The sequence below is a fragment of the Chrysochloris asiatica genome, unplaced genomic scaffold (assembly GCF_000296735.1).
Source record: "Chrysochloris asiatica unplaced genomic scaffold, ChrAsi1.0 scaffold00291, whole genome shotgun sequence".
NCBI lineage: Eukaryota > Metazoa > Chordata > Mammalia > Afrosoricida > Chrysochloridae > Chrysochloris > Chrysochloris asiatica.
In genome coordinates, this window is record NW_006408809.1 from 2,105,609 (window position 1) to 2,120,760 (window position 15,152).

Below are 15,152 nucleotides of genomic sequence, written 5' to 3' on the forward strand. Positions count from 1 at the left end.
CCTCATGAGCACAATTAAGTGTTCTAGAATACTCATTCTCAGCAATGTTATCCATAGCTTGTCATGATCCACACAGTTGAAAGCCTTTGCATAGTCAATAGAGCACAGGCAAAAATCTTTCTGGCATTCTCTGCTTATAGTCAAGATCTATCTGACATCAGCAATGATGTTCTTCATTCCATGTCATCATCTGAATCCAGTTTGAACTCTGGATTCAGTGTCAATGTACTGTTGCAGACATTTTTAAATGACCTTTTGCAAAATTGTACTTGCATGCAGTATTAATGATATTGTCTGAAGATTTCTCCATTCTGTTGGGTCACCTCTCTTTGAAATGTACACAAATATGGGTCTTTTCCAAATAGTTGGTCAGGTAGCTGGCTTCCAAGTTACAATGTTAGATGGAAATATTTAAAAATAGAACACCATGTGGACAATACAACACACGTTGTTGTTGTTGTTCAGTCAGTGCTGAGGGGTCAGTTCCGACTCAAAATGATCTTGTTCAGGGTTTTCTGAGGAACGGCAAATGGGTGTGAACCAGCAACCTTTTGGTTAGTAGTTCGATGCTTATCCACAAGTGACAAAACAGGACTCCAATAACACATAGGAACAGTGAAAAGGCAACAGAGAACAAGATATAGAGAAACAAGAGAAACAATGGGGATTAGCCATCTTCCTGCTTTCTCTCCTGGAGCATGAATCTGTCTTAGCAAATGCTATAGAGTCCCATGTAAAGACCAATTTTTTTTTTTTTTTTTGCTGTAGATTTATTCTATAAAAAATAAAGTTTAAATTAGGCTCTTTCTTAAACCTTTCATTTTCAGTAATACAGAAACTTCTAGAACAAACCACAAGTTTCAGAGCCTTAGAAAGAAAATTTGAAGCAAAGCTCACAAAGTCTGTTCTACCCAATTCTGTATCTCTTCTCTCCTCTATTAAGGAGCTTTGGTAGCGTAGTGGTTACAAATCCAGCTGCTAATCTCAGGGTCAGCAGTTTGAAACTACCAGCTGTTCCACAGAAGAAAGATGAGGCTTTCTGCTACCGTAAAGATTTACAGCCTCGGAAATACTGTACAGGGTCTCTATGAGTTGGAACTGACTCCACGGCACATAACAACAACAAATCTCCTCTATTACTGATGAAAAGTATACAAAAACTCCAGTATTGAAACATCTAACAGTGAAAAAGCATGTTTCAGGAATGTTATCAAGGCATTTATCAACACAACAGTGACAGACAATGGTTGTGAATTGTTGCTGGAAAGTAAAACTTCACCAGTTTCTGATATTCTCTCTAAAGTGTAAAACTATAGTCTTTTTCTGTATTTATCTTTGTAAGGTACTTATTGCCATTCTTTTATGGAACAATGTGGAGTATAAGTGAAAAACCCATACCTACACATGCACACATATGGAGTATTAGTGTAGCACTGTGGGTTAATGCGCTGGACTGCAAAGACAGTTTGAGCCATAAGGTCGGTGGTTCAGGCTCACCAGCCACTCCTCAACAACCCGATACAGCATCACTCTGGGTCGGAAGTGATTCGATGGCACATAACAACAACAACACACACGCACACACATGCACACACACACAGAGCTGTGGTTCTTTAAGATACTATTCTGTAACTATTCTAATATAAGATACAAAAGTAGAAATGATTTCAAGCCTTAAAATCATTTCACATTAAACCTTGATAGTTTCAAAATGACGCCATCTCTCAAACACCAAGTAACCTGAACACTGAGTTGAAATTTCTTCTGCTGAAAACACTTCAATGAGTTCTTTCCGATTATAAGTCACTTTTTGGAAAAAAGGTGGGGTTGAAATAAAACAATCACTAAGTAAACAAATAACACATAAATAGTGATAAAATAATGAATGAATGAATAAAGAGTAAATACATTCCTTAGTCTTTACCTAGAAGCGCTCAGTTTTGTTAGGCTTGCTTTCAGTGCTTTGGTCTCCCAGCTATTGCATGACTTCTGAAAATGGCAGAAATAAATCAAGGTGCAATACAAAAGCCAGCTAAGGTGAGAACAGTGCCTGTGGGTTTGGTCCCACTGAGCTAAGACTGTTAGAAAACCTTAAGGTTATTAATCTACTGCTTATTAATGCTCATTTAAAGAAAATCAGACTTCTTAGTGAAACAAACTTCTACAATCAGAAAGGAAGAAATTACAGAGGTTGAGCATAAGATGTGCACAGATTATATGTGGAGTGAGCAGAGACTGTAGAGCGTGGACAGTGTTATTCAGATGAGATGGTGTATGGGCAGCGGAGACCCCCCCCCCCCCAATCCTCAGTATATACCTCTCACTACCCGTTCACAATTGTCTGAACTTTTGCTTTTAGAGGCTTTCTTTGTTGGATTTAAGATTGCAATTTTCCACCTCCAAGTTGAGGCGCTCTTTCTTCTACAATTTGATTCACAGATCCAATCATACATACCAAAGCAGAGATGCTGTGTCTGAAATAGGTAAATCACTGGCAAAGCTCCTGCACTACTCCAAGGTGTATCTGCAAATCTGTAAATCTCCAGAGCTCTTTGGAGCACAGTTAAAAACTGTTGGATTAAGACAAAGCTTCCTGGGTGAGATGCCTCAAAAGGGCTACTGAATTTTGAAGAGCTTGATCCCGTCTGCTCTCAGTGGTCATAATGGGGCTTAATGGGGTTGTGGAGTGGCCAACTCCTTGCTATTCCACTAACTTCCACTTTGAGGAGCCTCTTTGGTTTACTACACAGTTCTATACAATTATTATCATTTTTATTTGTGCCAGACATTAAAAAAAGGTTGGGAAGCACCAGGTTAGGGCATTATAACCTCATAGATTTATCACATTAAATGTTTTATATTTCTTACCACCTTCCAAGTCCTGCTGTGATGCTGTAGGATAAGCACTGAATTGCAAGATTGTTTGAATTGCTAGGTCAGTGATTCAAACTCACCAATTGCTTCTCGGGTATACAGGGTAGCTATGAGTTGGAACTGACTCAATGACACTTACTAACAAGCACCACCTTACTAGGTCCCTGAGCAATGCAAACAGTTTTCACTAATCTTGGAAGCTAAGCAGGGTCTGGCCTGGTTAGTATTTGGATGGGAGACTACTTGGGAATACCAGGTGTGGTAGACTTTGTGCTCATGTGCACTACCTTGACCTCCCTCTTTGGAATCCTGGTGTGGCAATGTGGTTTCATGCACTGGACTGCAAAGTCAGTTTAAACCACAAGGTCAGCAGTTCAAGTTCACCAGTTGCTCCTTGGAAACCCGATACAGGGTCGCTAGGGGTCAGAACTGACTCAAAGGCAATTAACAACAACAACAACTAACCAAAAAGTTGAGGTTTTGTATCCACTTAGAAGTGTCATGTGGTACTGTGGGTCAATGCACTTCACTACAAGGTCGGTTTAAATCACAAGGTCGGCGGTTCAAGCTCACCAGCTGCTCCTCGGAAACCCTATACAGGGTTGCTATGAGTTGGAACTGTCTGGACGGCACTTCACAGCAACAACATGAATGGTGATGTGTTTCTATGAAGTTTACAGCTAAGAAAGCAGAGAGTACTCTGTAACCCAGGAGGGCTCCATGACTCAGAAGTGACTTCATGACAATGAGGTTTTTTGTAATTAACACCTTTGCATGAACTTTTCTAATGAATTCTTTCTTGCCAATTCCCTGAAGAGAAAGCACATATAGAACATAAAACTTGAAAAGGGAGACAGTTGGAATATAGCTAATAAACCAGCCTGTTTACAAAGGAAAGAATTGAGTGGGAGGCCCCAGGAGGAGGTTGGAAGCAGGATTTTGTTTGCCTGGAACCCAACAGAACAACATTGAGAAAGAAGAAAAGGAAACTCAGAGATGGTCTCCTTCTGCTATCTTTGAGAACCAGCTTGCCTACCAGACATCAACTTTATCTATGTCAAGGTTACACACATAGTCACAGATTTTATTTATTAACATCATTTTCTACAGTTTAAATGTTCACTTAGGAAACCAGAAAATTTGGATTATTCACCTGGAACAAAACAGACTTCAGTTTTCAAGGGTTGATGGAAGACTAACTCTAGGTGGGGACCCTTCAGAGCAGGAGACAGGCTCTGAAAGCCTCTGACTGAAGAAACAAAGCTGATTTCCACTCCTCCCATCCCTAACACCCTCTTCCAGTGTTTCTCAACTTCTTTTTCCCATCATTCTGACTCACAAGTGTCAGACACAGAGAGACTCCCCATCTCCATACCCTTAGAGGTCTCATTGTGAGCAGTTTCTTCTCATCTCCAGCCACTTAGAGTTGGGCATTAGTCCAGACATAGTCCAGTTTTCCAAAGGCACCCCCTGAAGTGTAGCTTCCTGGCAGGCACCTTCCACAGGCAAAAATGATTTGCCTGTGAGGACTGATGCGCCAGATGGACAATCTGAGTTTTATGGTTTTCCAGCAAGAGGTTTCACAGAGCCTTGCCAATCCCCCTTTTGCCACTGGCCAATTCTCTTTCACTTGCTCTATCTGCTTGTCATCTGCTTTGTCAGCCAAATCCCTTTTCATTTTTCTCAGCTTCATTTTGGACTCGGGCCTAGTAAGGCCTGTCAAGAAAATTCCTGACGTATGAAGTTTTATGTCTCTTCCACTACCATCCTGAGAGGCATTGCTTGCTCTACAGCAGTACATTCTTAGGTCTTACATTGAGCACGTTTGACCAAAGCACCAAATAATAATAGCAAACATAATTATTTTCAAATGAGAATTTAAATCAAAAGATGTCATGAAGCAACACAGAATCCTCAGGAAAGATTTGGGCAGGAAAAAAAAAAAAAAAGAAAGTGGAGAAATATTTCAATAGAGAATGTTCTTGTACAAAACTGCAAATGTTTAATTGGGGAGGATCAAAAATTTCACTAAAAATGGTGCAGCTGTTTTGGGATCAGGATGGCTTGTTTCTTGTCTAAATCCATGCATCATCCAAGTCCATCTTCTGAACATTCTGGGCCTGTCCCAAGTCACTTGTTTTTTTTTTTAAAAACCAACTTGCTCCTCATTATTTCTCAGCATGATGTCTCAGTTTTAACCAAGTATACATACTTTTTGCCATCACTTGCATACAATTGCCTGCATCTACCCGTGGGACTAGTCAAATGCAGTTCTCTTCCCATGGAATGACTCTGGTTCCTCTTTGTGTTTTTTTGTTTAGTTTAATATTCATTGAGGTTTAAGAGGTGACCCAAATTTTACATCCATTATTATTGAATTCTTATAACAACTGTATGAGGTAGCTATCATTACTATCCCTATTTGAGGATAATAACTGATGAGGAAACTGAAGCTGAGAAAGTTTGAGCAATTTGTAGAAGCACACACAGCTATTATGAAATAGAAACAAAATTCTAATTCAGACATATCTGACCGCTCAGCCCAAGCTTTGAACCAGTGGGTTGTCATGGTCTCTTCCAGCATTTAATAAGGTTGAGGATAGAAATACCAGCCACCCAGTTAGCTTCCTAAAGTACCACTCTCACGCCCACTCCTATCCAGATTATCAGGAAAACCAATCTTTCTCTTAGCTGTGAGGACTCTTCAACCGTTATCCAGATGTCAGGCTGTTCATGCTTCTGTGGACGCCAGAGGCAGCTGAAGACCAGAAAGTCTGACGATGTTTCTTCTTGAACAGCCTGCCTGGTAGCATATCTCTAAGGTGATATGGCTGGGGCCCTGCTTCCAGCCTGCCATGGAATTAATGAAGCTCTTATTTGGACTGCAGCAGTTCCTTTAAAAGGAAGGAGGATAACTCCACACTTCTCACCACTCCATCCCTCTCTTTGGTGCTACTTTCAGTTAAGAAGGTTCTGTCTTGACTCCCAGTGATCCCCTAACTCACATCATGCAGCTCGAGCCTGCTCTCTAGAGGACAGCTTTCTTTATTGTTCTTTATTCAACCCGGAAAAAGAACCCTTGATGATGCAACATTAAATGCTAGTCTGCTAACAGAACAACTGGGCAGGAGAAAGGTCTGGGGAGCTGCTTCCGTAACTGACCTGTGGGTCAATTCTACTCTGTCACAGGGGTTGCTATGAATTCTTATTGACTCAACAGAACTGAACAACAATAAACTCAGAGTAGGAGCCAGCCCTCCATCTTGTATTATACTTCTCCCAAAACGAATTTTGTTTCAGGGGCTTCCTTTCTTAACTCTTCCCTGAGTTGCAGTCATAGTGACCCTACTGACCTGTAGTTCTCTTCAAAAGACCTCAGTTACTTGGAATCTCAGGGGAAAAAATCACCTTATTTCACACAAAAAAAGTCCTAACTTTCTTAGACAAATGTGAACCTCACCAGCCTCAGAAAAGTTCAAGCAGTGCTTTGAACTTTTTTGAAAGTTCAAAACTGCACCAACAAAAATTCAAACTCCACCTCACCCTGCTTCAGTCATATTTCAACTTTCAAAGAAAGCCTAACTATTTGCCATCCCTTTGTTTCTGTTCATTAGCTTTCAGATTAATTTTCCCCTACAGGTAACTTGGAACCTTGAGATTTGTGAACACTTACTACTTTTCAAAGCCTAATAATTGGTATCCCCCAACTAGGATTAGGAACAACCTCCTTTTCCTTATTTCTCAGCACTGTAGGGAGCATTGAAGAATTTATTATTTGCATGACTGCTTGGGTGCTTCAAATGAAAGATGTTGAAAGCATGAGTCTTGCAGATCTGTCTATACAACCAGTCTGTTGTTGTTGTTGTTAAGTGCTGTCGAGTCAGTTCTGACTCATAGCGACCCTGTACAGGGTTTCCAAGGCTGTAAATCTTTATGGGAACAGAAAGCCTCATCTTTCTCCCATGGAACTGCTGGTAGTTTTGAACTGTTGACGGTGAGGTTAGCAGCCTAACTCATAACCACTACGCTACCAGAGCTCCTTATAGTCAGGCCTCTAATCTGAAATATTATAATGTAGCTGATTCATAGTTTCAACCATTCTATCTTCATTTGCATCCCGAAGGGCATTGAAATATTCTATTTAGCTCTTTGAATCCTCATTTTTTCTGTTTGCTTTAGAATCTGTACACTGGATAGCAAGTTTCAAAATCTTTGCTGATATCCATTTTGGTGTTTCATTTCTTTCTTGTCTTCTTAAAGACCTTTTGCTTTCTTCCTGTATGATGTTCTTGATCTCATCCAATTACTCTCTGGTCTTCAGTCTTTAGTGTCTAATGGTTCAAATCTTTTCTTCAGATGATCTCTAAATTCAGGTTGGATATGTTCAAGGTCATATTTGGGCTTTTGTGGACTTGTTTGAATTTTCTTCAGCTTCAGCCTGAACTCTCACATGAGCAATTCATGGTCTGTTTCACAGTCTACCCAGCCTTGTTTTGACTGATGATATGGAGCTTTTCCACCATCTCTTTCCACAGATATAATCAATTTGATTTCTGTGTATTCCATCTGGTGAAGTCCTTATGTATAGTCATGTTTTATGTTGTTTAAAAGAGGCATTTGTAATGAAGAAGTCATTAGTCTTACAAAATTCTATCATGCTATCTCTAGCATCATTTCTATCAACAAGGCGATATTTTTCAACTACTGATCCTTCCTCTTTGTTTCCAACCTTTTAAATCCAATTGCCGGCAATTATCAATGAATCTTGATTGCTTGTTTTATCAATTTCAGACTGAAGAAGTTGGTAGATTCTTCAATTTCATCATCACTAGCTTTAGTGGTTTGACATAAATTTGAGTAATAGTGGTATTATTAACAGGTATTCCTTGTAGGTGTATGAATATTATTCTATCACAGATAATGTTGTACTTCAAGACAGAGCTTGAGATGTTCTTGTTAATTATGAATGTGACACCATTCCTGTTAAATGTGTCATTCCCTGCATACTAAGCCACGTGATTGTCAGATTCAAAATGGTCAATCCCAGTACATTACAGCTCACTAATGCCTAGGGTATGGATCTGGTAGTGTAGTGGTTATAAATCAGGCTGCAAACCTCAGGGTCAGCAGTTCGAAACTACCAGCTGTTCCATGGGACAAAGATGAGGCTTCCTGCTCCCGTAAAGATTTACAGCCTCGGAAACCCTGTACAGGGTCGCTATGAGTCGGAACCAACTCCACGGCACATAACAACAACAACATGGATCTATATGCGTTCCATTTCAATTTTGCAAATCTCCAATTTTCCTACATTCATACTCTATACAGTCCAAATCCAATTATTAGTAGATGTTACAACTTCATTTTGAGTTGTGCCCCATCAGCAAATGAAGGTCCTGAAGGCTTTACTCCATTTGCATCATCATGGTCAACTCTACTTGAAGAGGCAGTTCTTCCCCAGTTATGTTTTGAGTGCCTTCCAACCTGAGGGGCTCCTCTTCTGTCACTGTATCTGACAATATTCTGACACTTTTCATCATGTTTCAATATCCAGTATTCTGGTGCTATCTAACAGAGTTCCACTGCTATTCATAAGATTTTCAGTGACTAACTATTTGGAAATATTCTGTCTCTCTTTCTTCCAAGTCTGTTTTCATCTGGAAGCTCAGCTGAAACCTGTCCACAATGGGTGACCCTGCTGATATTTAAAATACTGGTGGCATAACTTCCAGAATCACAGCAACATGTAAGCCACCACAGTACAACAAATGGTCAGAGGAATGGTGGAGCTATGTAATAAGGAGAGTAAAAGAATGCTAACTAGGTAATTTTGAAAGATTATAAGAAAGACTTTGAAAACTACAGATGAAGTCAAGGAAAACATAGGCAAAGTTTTGTAAAAATTCAGGAAATAAGCTCACAAAATTGTTGAAAAAATTGGAACCATACTAAAACAGGAAGTAGGAAGCCAGGTGATTAGCACTAAGACTTCAGAAATAGAAAATACACTGAGAAGCCAAAGAAATATAATTGAATCAATGTAAAGTCAAAGTACTGAGGTTGAAGAAAAATCTTTCAATAATCAGCTACTAGAGGTTGTTGTTGTTGTTGTTATGTGCCATCGAGTCGGTTCCGACCCATAGCGACCCTGTATAGGGTTTCCGAGGGTGTAAATCTTTACGGGAGTAGAAAGCCTCATCTTTCTCCCGCGGAGCAGCTGGTAGTTTCGAACCGCTGACCTTAAGGTTCGCAGCCCGATTCGTAACCACTACGCTACCAGAGCTACTAGAGGAGCAATCAGAAAAAAGAACAAAAAAAATCTGAAGAAAGCTTAAGATTTATGTGGTACACTATCAATAGGAATAAGTAGCATGTGATGGAAATTACAAAACAGGAAAAGACAAATAATAATAATAATAATAGTAATAATAATAATAATAATAATAAAACCCCACAAAAAACATAGAAAATAGTGTCCAAAAGTTTCTGGAAGGAAACTTCCCTAACATCATGAAAGATAAGAATATAGTCATTCGAGAAGTTGAGCAAACATCAAACAGGCAGCTCCCTAAAGAAAATCATCAAGACATATTATAACCAAACATTTCAAAACCAAAGACAGAAAAAGAATCCTGAGTAGCTCAGGAAAACTGAAAAATGTCATACAAAGGGGAATTGATAAGCCTAAACTTTGATTTCTCAGTAGAAACTACGTAGACAAGAAGACAATAGAATGGAATTTTATATATCATTCTTTTTTCTGAAAGAAACAAATTGCCAACCAAAAATAATATATGCAAAAAAAACTATCCCATCAATATGACAGTGAAGTTAAGTCATTTTCAGAAAAAGAAATTAAAGAATATATAAAAGTCAGACCAATTTTACAGATATTACTAAAGGCAGTTTTTGGATTGAGAACTAACAATAGCAGACAACAAACAGATTATCACGCATGACAATATCACCTAGATATTTGTTGTTGTTAAGTGCCGGTTGTGACTTATGGGGTTTCTGAGTAGTAGCTGGTGAGCTTGAACTTCCAACCTTGTGATTCAAACTGACTGCAGTCTAGTGTATTAACCCACAGTGCCACACACCAGGATATAGAAGTATGCAAAGTGAAACAGACTTTGAACAGAAAAAGACTGAAAATAAAGAACTGGAGATACTGTTGCAACAACAACAACCATTATAAAGTAAAAAGAGGGAATAATGTAGCTACAGAACTTCCAAATGAAGAGGAAATCAAATAGATATCAAGAAAAAAATAAACAAATAAAAATAAGCTATAACCCTAAAAACTAGACCAAGCCTTACTCCTAATACTAGCCCAATTCTTACCATTAACAGCATCCCTAGTCCTAACAATAAATGAAGCCTTTAGCATTAGCAGCAACCCTAGTCCTAACCAGAATCCTAACAACATACGAAGTCCTAATGCTAGCCTAGACCTAGCCACAGTCCCAACCCTAACCCTCATTCCTGTCTCCTATTCTCTCCCAAAGTAAATGAATGAATGAATTTAAAAAGAAGATGGAAGGAATACAGAGTCACTGTACCAACAAGAATTGGTCAGTGTACAATCATTTCAAGAGTACCTATGATCAAGAAGTAATGTTATTGAAAAGCACATGTACAAACTGCACTGAAGGCATGGTGGAAAACAAGGCTCCAGGAATTGATGAAATATAAATTGAAATCTTTCAATAAACTGATGTAATACTGGAGGCACTCTCTTATCTATGCCAAGAAATTTAGAAGACAGATACCTGTCCAACTAATTGGAAGATATCCATAATATTACCCATTCCAAAGAAAGATGACCCACTGGAATGTAGAAACCAACAAACAATATCCTTAACATCATAGGCAGGTCAAATTCTGCTGAAGATAATTCAAAAATTATTGCAGCAGTTCAACAATAGGGTGGAACCAGATGTCCAAGCTGTACCTGGAACTAGGAATATCATTTCTGCCCAGTCAAATCCTGTTTCAATGTACAGCGACCCAGTATAGAGTTTCTGAGGAGCCACTGGTGAGTATGAACCTTCGACCTTGTGGTTCAAATTGACCTTGAGGGCTTATGCTTTTCCTATGGTGTGTGTATATGTGTGTGTGTATATATAATTAGGAGCCCTGGTAGTGTAGTGGGTTACTAATTTATCTACTGTCTACAAGGTCAGAAGTTCAAATCTACCAACTGTTCTACATGAGAAAGATGAGACTTCAAAGTCCTGATTTGGCACCATAGGATAAGCACTGTCCTGCAAGTTGGTTTGAACCATAAGGTTGGTTGTTCAAACTCACCAGCCACTCCTTGGAAACACTATGGTGGTAGTACACCATGGAGTCAGTCTGACTCTTAGCAACCCTGCATAGGGTTTCTGAGGCTGTAAATCCTTATGGGAACAGAAAGCCTCATCTTTCTCTGCAGGACAGCTGGCAGTCTTGTACTGCTGACCTTGAGGTTTGTAGCCCAACTCTTAACCACTATGCTACCGAGCTCCCTTGGAAACACTATACAAGGTTGCTATGAGCCGGAACTGCACTCAATGGCACTTAACAACAACAACAATATATGTATGCCTGTTACCAATGGTTCAAATATTGCCTATGAGTCTGTGGATTGTCTTTTTAACAAAGATATACAAGGGTGAATCAAAGTTTTTGCACTCTGACTGTAGAATTTATTTTAGTCAACTTTTAGATAAGACAAATACATCATTTTTCAACATAATCTCCCTGATTTTCAATACAATTTGTCCATCTGTCAACAAGTTTTCATATTCCCTTATTGAAAATCATTACTGATGGCTGAAAGCAGAAAATACCAGAACGATGTTTACTTGTGCTTTATTGACTATGCACAGATATTAGATTGTGTAGATCATGACAAACTATGAATAACATTATGAAGAATGGGTGTTACAGGACACTTATTTGTGCTCATGTGGAAATTGTACATAGACAAAAAGGTAGTCCTTAGAACAGAATAGGGGAATAACTGGCTTTAAATTAGTGTGTGCTAGGGTTGTATCCTTTCACCATACTTATCCAATCTGAATGCTAAGCAAATAATCTTAGAAACTGGATTATATGAGGAAGAACATGGCATCAGGATTGGAGGAAGACTCATTAGCAACCTGTGATATGCAGATGACACAACCTTGCTTGCTAAAAACTAAAATAACCAGAGGCCTTGAAATATTTCTGAGGAAGATCAAAGACTATAGCCTATAGTATGAATTTACCTCAATGGCAAGAAAACCCAAATCTTCACAACTGGACGTCAGTTTGAGGATTAAGCTGCGGTATTTTTAGTCAACTGATTTGTTTGTGAAAGATGGACAATTAATAAGGAATATCAGAGAAGAATCAACGTATTCGAATTATGGTGTTGACAAAGAATACTGAAAATAACATGGGCTCTGGTAGCGTAGTGGTTACGAATTGGGCTGCGAACCTTAAAGTCAGCGGTTTGAAACTACCAGCCACTCCGCAGGAGAAAGATGAGGCTTTCTACTCCCATAAAGATTTACACCCTTGGAAACCCTGTGCAGGGTCGCTATGGGTCGGAACTGACTCAATGGCACTTAACAACAACAACATCAGGAAAGCAAGAACGCTCCTTAAAAGCTAGGATGGTGAAACTTCATCTCTTGTACTTTGGACATGTTGTCAGAAAAGACCAGTACCTGAAGAAGGACATCATGCCTAGTAAAGTGGAGGGTCAATGAAAAAGAGGAAGACCCCCAGAGAGATGGATTGACAGAGTGATGTCAACAATGGTTTCAAATCTAGCAACAGTTGTGAGGTATGTTTGGAACTTGTCAGTATTTCATTTTGTACATGGAGTCACTATGAGTCACAATGGATTCAACACCACCTAAGAACAACAAAGACAACATCATCATTATTTTTCTTTAAAGGCTAATTTGAACGTATAAGCTCTCTGCTAAAACTTTTAAGTGGCTTGCTATTGCTATGGTTCTTAAGAGAAAATATAAAATCTTTTTGCCATTGCTATGATTCATCAAGTAGATTTTCATAAATGGTGACCCATGCTACTGAGTAGAACTTCTCCCATAAGATTTCCTAGTCTGTAAATCTGGAGTCCTGGTATAGCACTGTAGGATAAGCACTGAACTGCTACCACAATGTCGGTGGTTCAAACTCACCCGCCACTCCTGTGAAACCCTATCCAGAATCGCTAGGATTTGGAACACACTTGACAGCACACAGTAGTGTGAACAGAAGTAGATCACCAGATTGGTCTCCCATGGAGTCGTGGGGTGGATTTGAGCAACCAATCCCTCAGTTAGTAGCTGAGGACAAACCATTTGAACCACCTAATGACCTTATGGATCTTGGAGGAAAGTAGAGAATATCTTGGACACGATGTCAGGAGGGACTAGTCCCTGGAGAAGGACATCATGGTTGGAAAAGTAGAAGGTCATTGAAAAAGAAGACCACCAATAAGATTAATTGACACAGTGGTAGCAAAAGTGGAATCAGACATAACAGGAAATGTGAAGATTGGCCAGTACCCGGAAGTGTTTCTTTCTGTTGGGCATAGGATTGCTACAACTCAGAACTGACTTAATGGCACCTCACAGCAACAGGGGCCTTATAAAATCCTTAACATAACCTATAATATGATCTGGCTGCTGCTGACCTTGTTTCTAAAGTGTTGCCCTCCCTATCATGCAAGACTCTTTTCCATACCTTTTATCTGTTTTGGGGTCTTTTCTTCTTTTGAGACACAGAGGTCTTTCTAGACCCTGCACTTTTAATTACCTTCCTCATTGATTTTCTCATACCATAACTCTCTCATTTAATAGCACTTACCATGTTATGGAGCTCTGGTAGCGTCATGGATTAGGAGCTGGGATGCACTCCACAGTTACAGGCTGTTAACCACAGGTCAGTAGTTTGACTCTACCATTCACTCTGCAGGAGAAAGATGAGATTTTCTGCTCCCATACAGATGTACAGTTTTGAAAAACCTATGTAGGGTCACTATGAATTGGAACTGACTTGGTGACACACAACAACCAACACCCTCAACCATCTTATAGATAAATATAGACATGTTGCTGTTAGTTGCCATAGAATCAACCCATCATTTACAACAGAATTTAGTGCTGCCCAGTCTTGCATCCTCCTCACAATTTCAGCATGTTCAAGTTCATCCTTGTTATAATTGTGCTAGGCCATCTCACTAAGAATCAGCTTTGACCTTCACTAAATATGATGTGCCCCTGTGATTGGTCTTTCCCAATGAGATGTTCAATGCAGATGAGTTAGAATGTTCAACTGTGATCTATAAGATTTTCATTGGCTAATTTTTGGAAGTAGATCATCAGGGCTTTTTTTTTTTTTTTTTTTTTTTTAAGTCTGGAAGCTTTGTTAAAGCCGGTCACACATGGGTGGCCCTGATGGTATTTGAAATACAAGTGGCATAACTTCCAGTATCGCATCGTGATGGTAGATACCACAGCACAAGCTGACATAGGAGTGGTGGAAATATTCATAAAGATGCCAATCTTTGTTTGCTTATTTGCTCTTTCAGTAAATTGTTCACTCTAAGAAGTTAAGGACTACCACTCATCTGTCAGTTTGTCATACTGTGGTGGTTTGTGAATTGCTGTGATTCTGAAAGCTATGCCACTGGTATTTTAAATACCAGCAGGGTCATCTATGGTGCACAGATTTTAGATGAGCTTCCAGATGAAGACAGACTAGAAAGAAAGAGTGGCAAACTACTTCCAGATATTTAATCACTGAAAACCTTATGAATAGCAGAGAAACACTGTCAGATATAGTGCTGGAAAGCACTCGAAATGCAAGTGAGGAAGAGTTGCCTCTTCAAAGTAGAGTTGACGGTGATGACAGGAATGGAGTAAAGCCCGTGGAAGAAAAGCCTGCGGGACCTTAATTTGCTGATGGGGTACAACTCAAAATGAAGAGCAACAGCTGTAAACATCCATTAATAATTGGGACATGGAATGTACAAAGCAAGAATCTAGGAAAATTGTTAAAAATGAAATGGAACACAAAAATATCAATATCTTAGGTATTAATGAGCTGATTAGAGGAAGACTCATTAACAAGCTGCGATATGCAGATGATACAACCTTGCTTGCTGAAAGTGAAGAGAACTTGAGGCATTTACTGATGAAGATCAAGGAACACAGCCTTCGGTATGGATTGCATCTCAACGTCAAGAAAACAAAAATCCTCACCACTGGACCAATAAACAACATTCTTATCAA